Raw genomic sequence first — 12,927 nt, forward strand, 5'->3', positions numbered from 1 at the left:
CCATCCATTCTATATAATATCAATAACATCTCTCTCTCTCTCTCTCTCTCTCTCTCTTTTCTCTCTAACGTATTTTCTCGACGTTGTTGCCTACCACTTTCATATTTGCTCTTCATTCATTTCTTGTTATTGGCCATATAGAGCCTCCCTTGATTATACTCTAACTATTATCCCCTTCCCGGTTACCCCCGATAGCTCGAGCCCGAGCCCAGGCATCGACCTCGAGGCCTTCATCGGTTATCCCGAGGCCCGAACAACTAACTCATCAATTTGGTCATAACGCTGTTTTAGCTCACATTTCACCTTTATCTTCACATATCTCACATCCACTGCTCTAAACAACTAGCATAAAAGTAGATAATGTATTTTTAGAGTCCCATCAACAAATTTAATTGTTATAACCATTTTCATGGTAAACAGTTTGGCGCCTATAGTGGAGCTAAAAATTATAGTGATTATTTTCTTGCTGGTTTCGTTACACAACGCAAGTTATCTTTCATAATTTTTCTTGTCCAAGATCTTCGATTTCAGGTCAAAATGCATGGATCGATAAATAGAGTTGAAAACCACGGAGAAAATGGTGTGGTTGTTCCAGTTGTTGGTGCGCCACCGCAGAATCCTGATAACTCACCTAGACCGATTCTAGCGGACGTGGATTTGCAAGACGTGCAGCAAGTCGACAAAACTTCACACACCGATAGGAGCATACTACATGGCGACCAACATGAAGCTCAAAAAACCCCACCCTGGGAAGAATATGAAGTTAGTATTCATGTTATTTTTGAAATGTTGCAGGCACAACAATTAGCTATCGCTCAGTTGCAAAGCCATCTGAAGACTTCTAACACAGTAGCACCGAAAACTACTCCCCCGATCAAATAGGTACCGGAGAGATCGAGCAACAACGGATCAGCAGCCGATCCTGCCATCGTGAAAATACTAGAGGACCTCACCAAAAGGATCGAGTAAGGCGAGAAAATAATAGCAGCCAACGACAAGAAGGTCAAAACCTATAACTTCAGAGTTGACCAAATCCCAGACGCACCCTCGGTTCTAAAGGGTGTAGATTCGAAGAAGTTCGTACAACAGCCGTTCCTAGAGGAAGTGGCTCCAAAACCCATTCAAAGGAAGTTCAGAATGCCAGAACTGTCAAAATACAATCGGACCTTAGATCCCAACGAACATGTCACTGCCTATACATGCGCGGTAAAGGGCAATGACATAAAAGATGACGAAATTAAGTCCGTCCCACTGAAGAAATTCGGAGAAAAGCTCTCGAAGGGGGCCATGATGTGGTATCACAACCTAGCTCCTAGCTCCATAGATTCATTTGCCATGCTAGCAGATTCCTTAATAAAGGCGCACGCCGGTGCTATCAAAGTAGCAACAAGGAAGTCCGACGTATTCAAGATTAATTAAAGGGAGAAGAAATGCTGTGAGAATTCGTGTCTCGTTTCCAAACGGAACGAATGGAACTACCCCCGGTGTCCAACGACTAGGCGGTGCAAGGCTTGAATGAATGATGCTTGGTGGCCTCAAGGCAGCTGAAAGAGAATCTGATCGAATACACCATCGTAACCTGGTCAAATGTCCACAATTAGCACTAGTCGGAAACCAGGACCAAGGATGACCAGTTGGGAGCTACCTCGGGCTTAGTATACCCGAGCAAATTTCTGGCGAAGGAATGCCTCGAGGCACAACCTTCCCCGCAACGGTCCGAGAATGGATCGAGGACAATATCCTTGAGGGTCCATCAACAAGGCCAGATTCAATGGAGACACAAGGCCAACAGGTGCACCTCGCCAATCAGAATACAAATTCAACATCGTTGTATCGGACATTGTGTTCACTATCAGCAAAACCAGGGACATCAAATGGCCTAGGACTATTAAGTCAGATCCTTCCCAGAGTAATCACAACTTGTTATGTGATCTTCATAATGCGCACGGCCATAGGACCGAGGATTGCTACCAGCTTTAAAGGGAAATAGCCAAGCAACTCAGTAAATGTCACCACTGAGAACTCTTGAGCGATCGGGCTCAAGTTCAGTTCTGAGAAATGAAGGCTTATAAAAAGGATGAATCAAATGGGCCACAACATGATATCATGATATTAGGGGAGCGTTGACACTCCCTAAGAACTCGCGAAAGGGAAGACAAAAATATACGTCACCAGAGAAAAACGAACCTGGGAGTACGTACCCAAAGATGCCCTCACATTCAGTAGGGAAGGCTCCGAAACCTCTCCCCAACTTCATAACAATGCACTGATAACCTCTTTCTTCATTCATCCATTTCGAATAAAATACGCGTTTGTGAATCCAGGTAGCTCGACCAACATTATCAGGTCGAGAGTGATAGAGCAGCTCGGACTGATAGACCAAATTGTGCCCTCCTCTCGAATCCTTGACGGATTCAATATGGCGATCGAAACAACGAAAGGAGAGACCATTCTATTAGCCAGCGCGGCCGACACAAACCAAAAAGCCAAATTCCATGTCATCAAAGGAGACACGAGGCATAAACGCCTTATTTGGACGGCCACGAACACACCGCATAAGAGCGGTACCATCCCCCCTTCACCAAATGATGGAATCCCCAACAAAGGACGGAATTAAAACCGTCCACGGGGAACAACACGCGTCAAGGAAAGTGTTCGCGTTACGTAACGTAGCGCCGACACCGATATCTCAACTCTTGAAAGGTTCAAAGGATAATCAAACTACGTCTTCAGCTAAGCCCGATTAAACACAGCGGAGAACCATATAGAGTCCTCGCTCCAAACAATAGGGACATATCATGCCTCGGAACATCGCCTGCGCACCCCACGATAAGGTAAGACCACCTCCGTATTTCATTATTTTACACTAACCCCTATGCAGGAACCAAGTCGGGGAGGTCAGAAATGTTGATCCAACCCAAAGCTCTCAAGGCTTAGCGTCATCCGTTGCGTTCTTTTCCCTTGGCCAAGCTTTTATCCCAAAAAGGGTTTCACCAGCAAGGTTTTTAACGAGGCAACGTACACGCGCCACCTAAGGAGGATCTGAAAAGCTTGCAGGGCTTATTATGCAATCAACCCCGAACACTAGAGGGAACCCCTTTGAGAGGCCATCCGCTCGGAAGAGCCAGGAAATAACAACAAAGTTCCAATAAAAAATAATGTACTGAGCCAAACGGTCAAATGAACCGTGTCCATTTAAGCTAGGCTCGCGGCAACAAAATAGCATGTACTTATGCCAAACAATCAAAGAATATCTTTTCCTAAACCATCCCGTACTCCAAAGAAAATCCTACATCCTCACAGCAATGATCCCTCCACTGAGAACTATCACAACCCAAACCGATGGGCCGCCACGGGTGTCTGAGTCCTACTTGTCAAACACCCCTAAGTATGCATCTAGGATATGAACCGGTATAACATCTGCTGAATTACGAAAAAAATATATATGAAGGAAACCTACCTTCAATACATATATACGTATACAAGCAGAATACTATGGGTGAGCCGGCAAGGCTGCTATAGGCAACTATATATATCCAAAACTGAAAGCCGTCAAGGCCACATGCAATCCAACTAGACATATTGTCCCCAGACCTCTAACATAAACATAACTGTACAAAGACGAGACAGAGGAACGTCATACCCATATATATACACAAACGTATCGTACCAAAATCAAAAATAGCTCCATATCAAACACGCCAACTCTCACTTATCAAGGATCCTAAGAAGGGGGACCGTCAGCTTGACTACCTGTACCTGCGGGCATGAAACGCAGGCCCTGTGAAATAGAGCGTCAGTACGAAAAATGTATTGAGTATGTAAGGCATGAAAATTAGTACGTAGAAGACATAGATAAAACATGGAATATAGAAATACCTTTTAATCTGAATAACTTTGTAAATTCTGAAACATTTATAATGTCTTGCACGTGCGTATAAATGTCGTGCCATGCATAGGTATGGGTATACATAATATCATCAAGCCACTGAGGGCATCCCATCATATCATCTCGACCACTGTGGGTAATATCATCAACATATACTAGCTGATCAGGTGGTGGTGCGTATATAATGCCATAACCTCTTCCCATATCCCATATACATATACATACATATATACGCGTATATAACGTTGTCTGAATCATATTTCAGCCACTGTGGGCAACATCATCATCATATACCAGCTGATCAGGTGGTGGTGCATATATAACGACATAACCTTTTCCCATATCCCATATACATATACATACATATATACGCGTATATAACGCCATCTGGTCATGGGTCAATGCACATGTATAAATGAGTGAAATGCATGAAAAATACATAATAAGCTTGATATTTCTTCGGGATAAACTTTTCAAACTGCGTATTATTCTGAGACCTATGAAAAGAAGATAATAATAATTCTCATAGGGAATCAAGAATATAGACACCCCTACTATTTCTATGAATAGAGTAACTTATAAAAACTGTGTATTTGCTCGTTTCTTCAGTATAATTTGGACCATACCAAAAGAAAGAAGGGAGGGCCTTAACATACCTATTCCTGGAATTATTTGAACGAATCTGCTTCTGCGAAACATGGACAAAATTCTGCTTGAAATTTTGGAACAAAATCTGACTGCTCTCTGAAGTTTTAATCGAAATGTTGGCTTAAGAAGTTGAATTTGTTCAACAAAAATGGTTCTGCTTCACGCTTTTGGTTTTTAAGTAGATTTGCAAATGTTTTTTTATCTAAGACAATGCATTTTGAATGTTTAATAATGAAGCTTATAACCATATGTAAGACTTGTAACCAAGTCTTGTTGATAAGACTTAATGTAATGTAATCCCTACAAATAGCCACGTGGCTTGAATGACTAAAAGTCATTCTTAGCCATTGTGGCTTTGTGACACGTTGCTTTGAGTTACTTAGTTAAATTTTGTCCGTTTATTAGTTAACTGGGTAATGTTTTGTTATCCGATAATTAATCAATTACCCGTATAATTTAAAAATTACCACAAATTACTTAAAATTGTATTATTTTTAAAATAGTTCATATATACATTGTATATTATACTACCGTGGTCCTACGGCACCTTGCATGGTACTGGTTCATAATTATCGGGTATTATCGCTCAACCCGTATTTTATTCCAAATTGGCCACTTTCAACGAAACTTGTTTTCTTTAATCTGTGTACCATTTATCCTTTATAACACTTATTTATCGCTTGTTATAAATAACGTAAAGACATTAACGTCAAGATGATCTCATCCCAGAGTCTACATTGGTTAGCTGAAAACAAAAATTGAACGTATGAAAACACGAGATGTAACATTCTTCCCTTCTTATAAACATTCGTCCTCGAATGTTCAACTCCTCGTAATCTGCATAACTTTGGCAGGGTCGCCTTTGTAACAACACCACTACCAATTTTCCTCGTAGAAGATTAATAACCAAACACCACACAGGACCACAATTATGAATAACGACCATGGCCTCACACGACCAACGACATAACCAACATAAGAATTTATACACGTACGTTATGATTATGACGTCTCAGTCGGATCCTTCTCTTGAGGAGGAAATAGGTAGGGATATCTAGACTTCATGTTTTCCTCGGCTTCCCAAGTCATTTCTTCCACATTGTTATCTCTCCAAAGTACTTTCACCGAGGCTACCTCCTTATTCTGCAACTTACGGATTTGTCGATCAAGAATGGTAGCCGAAATTTCCTCGTATGACAAGTCCTCTGTAATCTGTACATTATTCGTGGGCACCACTCAGGTAGGATCGTCAATGTACTTTCGTAACATAGATACGTGAACATCTAGATGGATAGACTCCAATTCTGAGGGCTAAGTTAACCTTTCTTGCCAAATCTCATCACATCCTTTATAGGCGACACCTTTAAGAATACCCAGTCATCAACCCTGAACTCTAAATCTCGACGTCGCACGTCAGAATATGACTTCTGACGACTCTGAGATGTCAATAGTCGATCCCGAATAAGTTTTACTTTTTCTATGGCTTGTAGAACCAGGTCTGGCCCGTGTAATCCAGATTCTCTAATGTCGAACCACACTATAGGCAACCTACACTTTCATTCGTAAAGAGCTTCATATGGAGCCATCTGAATGCTGGAATGGTAGCTATTATTATATGTGAACTCAATAAGCGACAGATGATCATCCCATCTACCTTTAAAGTCTATTACACAAGCTCCTAATATATCCTCCAGTGTTTGCATAGTACGTTCAGTCTTTCCGTCTGTCTGGGATGAAATGCTGTACTAAGACTTACTTGAGTCCCCAATCCCTTTTGGAAGGACCTCTAGAAGTTAGTTGTAAATTGAGCTCCTCTATTCGAGATAATAGATACAGGGACACCATGTAGTCGTACTATCTCCTTGACATAAAGCCTCACATAATCGTTTAAGGAATATGTAGTTCTAACGGACAGAAAATAGGCTGACTTTGTGAGCCTATCAACAATCACCCATATCGAATCGAACATATTTCCCATTTTCATGTCGGAATCTCCATAGCCTGCAATAATCCACCGGGTTTTTGATGGTCAATCTTAACCTGCTGACTGTTAGGGCACTGAGCAACAAATTCTGCTATATCTTTTTTCATTCTTTCCCACCAATATATTTCCCTGATGTCATGATACGTCTTTGTCGCTCCTGGATGGATAGAATAAAGGGAATAGTAAATTTTTCCCATAACCTGCAGACGCAACCCTGCAACATTAGATACACATAATCGTCCTCGATATCTGAGGACCCCATCTTTAATAATTTCAAACGGCGTCTTCTCCTTCTGAAGGGTGGTATCTCTATAATGAACTAACATAGGATCCTTGTACTGGCGTTCCTTTACTTCAGTTACTAAAGAGGATGTTACCGTATCCTGAAGAGTAATTCCAATGTCACCTGAGTCTAGCAACCGAACTCCAAGAATAACTAGCTGATGAACCAAGAGCGCCTAGAGCGATTAACTCTTGGAATGGTTTGCATTACCAGAAATTAGGGTAAGGGCTCAAAATGACCTCGAGGGGAAGGTGTAAGGCACCCTTCTTGGCCCACGACTGTGGGTCCAGGCCGAACTTACATTTACGAACTAGTCCATTAACAAATAAATAGTTTAATCAAATAATTTGCAAGTAAAGCTCGTTGTATAACTCAAATAATAAGGCGAAGATTTTGAACAAGTTTTATACATATAAAACAAAGTTTTAAACAAAAGGTATTTTGGGAAAGGAGGAGTCGTGGTTTGGTAGCCTATAGGATCACTCCACACAATGTCTGGTAAACACTACTAAATGAGGGCTACACGTGACATTAGCGCGTAGTCATCATATCCCATATCTACCCTTTCCACCCCCTTAGTGGTCATTAAAGCGCGCGTTGGTCAGCGATCTCTATTGCGTGTTGTTACTCGTCCCTTCTTAATGGTCCTGGAGGAAATTTAGGACCCTTATCTATAGGTAGTTCTAGAAAGACCCCTAAGGTTTTTAAGCAGAAAATACTAAGGAGACAGGCAATAACAATTAGGACCTTAGCACAAAAGGCAGAAAAGGAGCAATTAGAGGCTCAAGTTTACCTCCACAAATATCGCACATAGGCAGCACGACTCAAACAAAGATAAAGGCCTTTTGTTAAACAATCTCCTAAGGCATGATGTCTAAGTGAATATCAAAACACAGAAGATAAGCAGTTTATTTAAACTCAGAAGTAACAGCCCTATCAGTTTGTCTACTGATTTTTAAACCTGTGAAAATCAGAATGACATTAAGTAACAGAAACAGTTCAGAGTTGCAGGATTTGAAAATGCCCTATAGGCTTGCCTCCACGCGGAATAATGATAACTATGTTTTATAAAACAGGGGCAGATTTTAAGACTGACTCTTAAGTCACTATAGGCATGCTTTCTAATAGCGAATTAAAGCAATACTGGAGAGAATTCATTTCACGAAAACAAACCATTAATTAGACTAGTTTCGAAGCAAAATACTCAAGAACTGGATTGACTTATTTAAACTAAACTGATTTTAGATCTAGGCAGAGTTTCTGGTATTGTTCCCTAAAGGCATGATATCTAATTGTTTAAAAATTGACGTTAGAAACTAGTAGGCATGATTGCAAATGAAAACACATGTAAATACCCATGATAACAGAAGTTGACCTGGACCACATCCTATAGGTATGGTATCTACTTGTGAAGTTGATTTTAAGACCTATAACATGATTTCAATTATTGAAACCACTTGATACCTATAGGCATGATTTCTAACATAGCAAAATGAAAAGTCCTATAGGCATGATTTCTACTTGGTAAGGCAATCATAGCAAAATATAAAGTCCTATAGGCATGGTTTCTACTTGGTAAGGCAAACATACCAAAATATAAAGTCCTATAAGCATGGTTTCTACACGTATTACCCCACAAACATGTAACTACCCACCCTTTTTCACTAGTTACCCCAATATTCATTTACAAATTATTACAGACCATATGAATGAATTACATAAGTAGATAAGAAAAATAAGAAGTTATTATATAGGGTGCCTACAAATAGGCCCAGATTTCCAAAGCCTCCAATAGCCACAAATTCCCAAATTCCATAGTCAAAGTCATTGTCTTGGTGTGTCAGAGTTCCCTAAGGATCTCAAGGATACCGGGCAGTGCTCACACCTACACTTGGTAACCAAATTAAGTAAGTGCAGTATGGAAGGGCCAGCCTCAATGTGTCAGAGTTCAGATGGTTCTCAAGAGGATCGCAAGGCAGTACACATATTGGAGGGGGCAGAACCTAATGACTTAGGAGTAGAGTGAGAGCGCTTGACACAGTTTGAAAGGTTTTAGTGGGAAAACCGTACTAAAAAGAGGTTTGCTTGAAATAGTTTAGTAAAAACAACAGAGGAGTTATTCAATTAGACAGTTTTGAAAAGAGTAGGGAAATCAACAAACAACAGACCAACCTCAAGACCAAAACAAGTTCACCATCACACACAGAACAAAGAACAAGACAGGTTTAGCACCACAAACCTTCACACAGAGGTAAGTCGGAATTAGGGACAAGTAAAGCCCATAATGGTAAACAGAAACACTGATCAAGAGTAGTCACAGAGTTAGCAATGCTAAAGGGGTTCAGTATAGGATCAATCAATCCTAGAATCATACAAGTTTAGAAGTGCAGACTACTTTGAAAAAGGTTCAAACCAGAAACAAGATAGAGCAAGGTCATATGGAGACAAATTACATAGAAGAGGCAGCATGTTCATACTGATCCTAAGGAAGGGGAGTACATAATATGCTAATAATGTAAACATATCAACTACAGGTTTCACAGCAAAATCATAAGTAAAAGCAGACCAGAAACGGGATGAATTTAAGTAATAAAAGGACCATATTGTTTTTGGAACTTGAATTGAAGTCAGAACATACCAGTAAAAAAGGTAATAAACACAAACTAGGGAGTAATAGAGTAGAGTAATCAGCCTTGGCTTCCACCCGGCTGACTTAGAACACTAGCAAATAACTAGAGAAAAGAGAGCAGAAGAGAGTTTTTGTGTGAGAGAGAGTTTTGAACCAATGTGTTCATGTCCTTGTGTTAATGAGAGAGTATGTATGTATAGTATTTCGAAACTAGGTAAAAATAAGGCAAGAATCATAATAGTATATTAATTATGGAACCAAGTACTAATCAGAATCAAATCATTGCAAGTACTCCTTTAATTAAGGGGTAATCACCCAATGGTAAGGGGCAGAAAATATTTAAGGAAAGAAATCAAGTAGGGTATCAGGTACAAAAAGACAATTAGGGGTAAGTACATAAGAGTTTAATTAAGGAAACAGCTAGTGCAAAATCAGTACAATACTAGGTTAACCAAATAAGGTAAGAAAACAAAATAAAGTTGCAGAATATGTAAATCATCGAAAATCAACATACAGTAAATCAGTGAATCAAGGAATCCAAATTACTGATTTAAGGAGAGTAACATGGGTTCCCATAAATAAGCAAATAAACCAAGTTTAAATAGGAGAATTGAGGGTCTAAAGGGAAAATTTTAAATCAAGCCAAGAAACATGGAGCTCAGAGTCAATCAAAGAGAGAGTTTTAGTATATAAATAGAGTGAGATAGAAGTAACCAAACATAGCAAGCGAAGAGGCAAGTATTGGCCAGTCAAGATGAACACAAATGCATAGAGGCGATATAAGTTAGGCTAAAAACTCAATAGGAGCATAATTGAAGTAAGAGAGTCATAGAAACATAAACAAGCAACGATCAGTCATGCTAACACACAGAACCAAACGAAGAAAATCTAGTAAATTAGGGCTTTCAACATAGGAAAGTAGAAGAGGTAGTAAAATCACAGAATCAATCGAAATATGCAAAAAATAGAAGTTTAAACAGAAAGAATCAGTATAAACAAAGTTTTAAAAGAAGTTCTGAAACCCCAATTTTAGAAGAAGGCAAAAACACTTGAAATCAACGATTCTGGTAAAAGAGTTCCAAGGATAGTGTAAAACATTATAGAAACAAACTCGAATCATCCCAGATCTGTACAGATCTAATATATATAGGAAAAAATAGGGTTTCAGAAGAAATCCATATAGAGATGAAAGAACCAGTCTAGAATCCCAAGGATCGTAACAAATAAGGCGTGATTTTTCTCGAAATCACACTAGAGTAGCAAGGAACAGACAAGTGACAAACCCTAGGTTCAAGTTGGCGTGGTCCTAGGCCCTTGAAAACCTTAGAGAAGGCAAGCATGGCACTGGAGAAGCCATTGGAGGCATAGGAGTCAATGAGAGATCACCGGAGAAGACCGGAGAAGAGAGGTCGGCAGTTTGAAGGGCTAGGGTTTGGTTGAGTTACTGAGAGAGGAGAGGAAATGAGAGAATACAGAGGCGGCGGTTTATGAAAAATTGTTAGGGTTAGGGTTCGTTCAGAGTTAGAAAAGGAAGGAACGGACGAGGACCGTTGATCTTTGAGATCAATGGCCAGGGTTTGACGAGTCTTGGGTCGGGTAATTTCATTTAGTGCCTGGTTCGGGTAATTTATCCTGAAATAGGGCTGGGTATTGGGTTTAATTTAGTCTATAATTGAAATACAATCTGGCTATATTTTAAATAGCGAATTTATCCCTATATAATTTTTAATAAATAACAGATAATTTTTGAAAAATATTTTTATACTAAAATGATTTAAAATAAATATTTAGCATTTTAAAAATATAGAAGATAAATTTTATGCATATAAATGTAATTATATATTAATAAGGCTAATATTGTAATTATATGCAATTTAGCTTTAAAAATATAAAAATGCAATTATAAAAATGCGCTAAAAATATTTTAAATTTTTTTTGGTATAAATATAGTATTTAAATGACTAAATCACCCCAACAATAATTTGAGAGATAATTATTGGGGATTTCTATGAGTAAATGGGAAGGAAATAAATCAATTTAAAATCTTTAAAAATTTTAGGAAAATTGAAAAAAATCAAAGATCTTGGGCAAGAAAAAGTGTGAAAGATAACTTGCGTTACGTAGTTAAACCAGCAAGAAAATAATCACGATTATTTTTAGCCTCACGGTGGGCGCCAAACTGTTTACCGTGAAAATGGTAACAACAATTAAATTTGATTTAGTGGTTCTAAAAATACGTGATCTATTTTTATGCTAGTTGTTAGGCAGTTGATGCTATGTGAAAGACTTAGAAACGAGATAAGAGCTTAAAAACGAGATGTTGATCAAACCGAATCGCTATCAATCAGGGCCTCGAGCTTGCCTATTCGAGGGCCTCGGGGTCGAGTTCGAAGCTCGACTGGGAGCTATCGAGGGTGGACGATGGGGAATAACAGTTATAAACAAAGCAATGACAACTCTTTATGGCCAATAATAAGCAATAAATAATGAACAATAGAAATAACACAACAAATATGAGCAATAAATAAGATAACGAGACTAAAAGAATGTATTAGAGAGTAGAGAGAATGTTCTAATATATTTTGTATGGAGCAACAGATGTTTACAAAATGACAAGTATCCCATTTATATAAGAGGGGATATCCCAACATAGTACAAGTGTATTTATTACAAAGATAAGGACATGGGACACCTAGTTAATGCCACGATACGGGCTCAGACTAGCCTGACAGATTTTGTCGGCTATAGCTTCACGCCTTGGGAACTCCTCATTTTCTTCCCATAACTGTCGGTCTCATACTATTCCGAGGTCGAGCATCGATGGTCCTCGAGGGATGAAACTCAACCGTAATTTCGAGCCATCGAGGCATCATAATGATGGAAAATTGGACCCTCCTATTTTACCACGTACAGATAGTCCCCGCATTTCTTAGAGTAGAACGATAAGAAACGACCTTGATAACCGTCTTTCCAAATTTCCCGCGATAAAGTCATACTAATGACATCATACTGATGATGCAAGTCTCCGTGATAACCTTGATGTCCGTCGTTTCACCTCTCCATCGGTTTTTGAAACCTCGAGCATAGATTATACTCTAGGATTTTCTTGCATATGTCCCTTTTTTCCTTCTTTGTTTTTGTGTAAGGACCCCTCGCGGGCTTTTGTAATAATATGTAAGGACCCCTCGTGGGCTTTTGTAATCTAATGTTTATGAATGAAAAATGTTTCTTTATTTTGTCTTTGATGCATACTATTTTCCTTTTATCCATGCTTGTGTAGAATCTGAGTGCATGAGCCCATCGGTTGGTCCAAATATCAAGCCCGGGTTGGACTAATAAACTCGGGTCATCGGGACCCTGACTTCGGGTTGGATGAGAGTAGGGCTTCGAACCCCAAAATCGAGACTTAGCCTTTAGACCTTGCGATAATCTTTGAGGGGGATTCGCTCGGAAGCTCGAGAATGGAGACTGCCTTTAGGCTTTTAAGAGCATTC

Source organism: Nicotiana tabacum, chromosome 5 (genome assembly GCF_000715075.1).
Source record: "Nicotiana tabacum cultivar K326 chromosome 5, ASM71507v2, whole genome shotgun sequence".
Lineage (NCBI taxonomy): Eukaryota > Viridiplantae > Streptophyta > Magnoliopsida > Solanales > Solanaceae > Nicotiana > Nicotiana tabacum.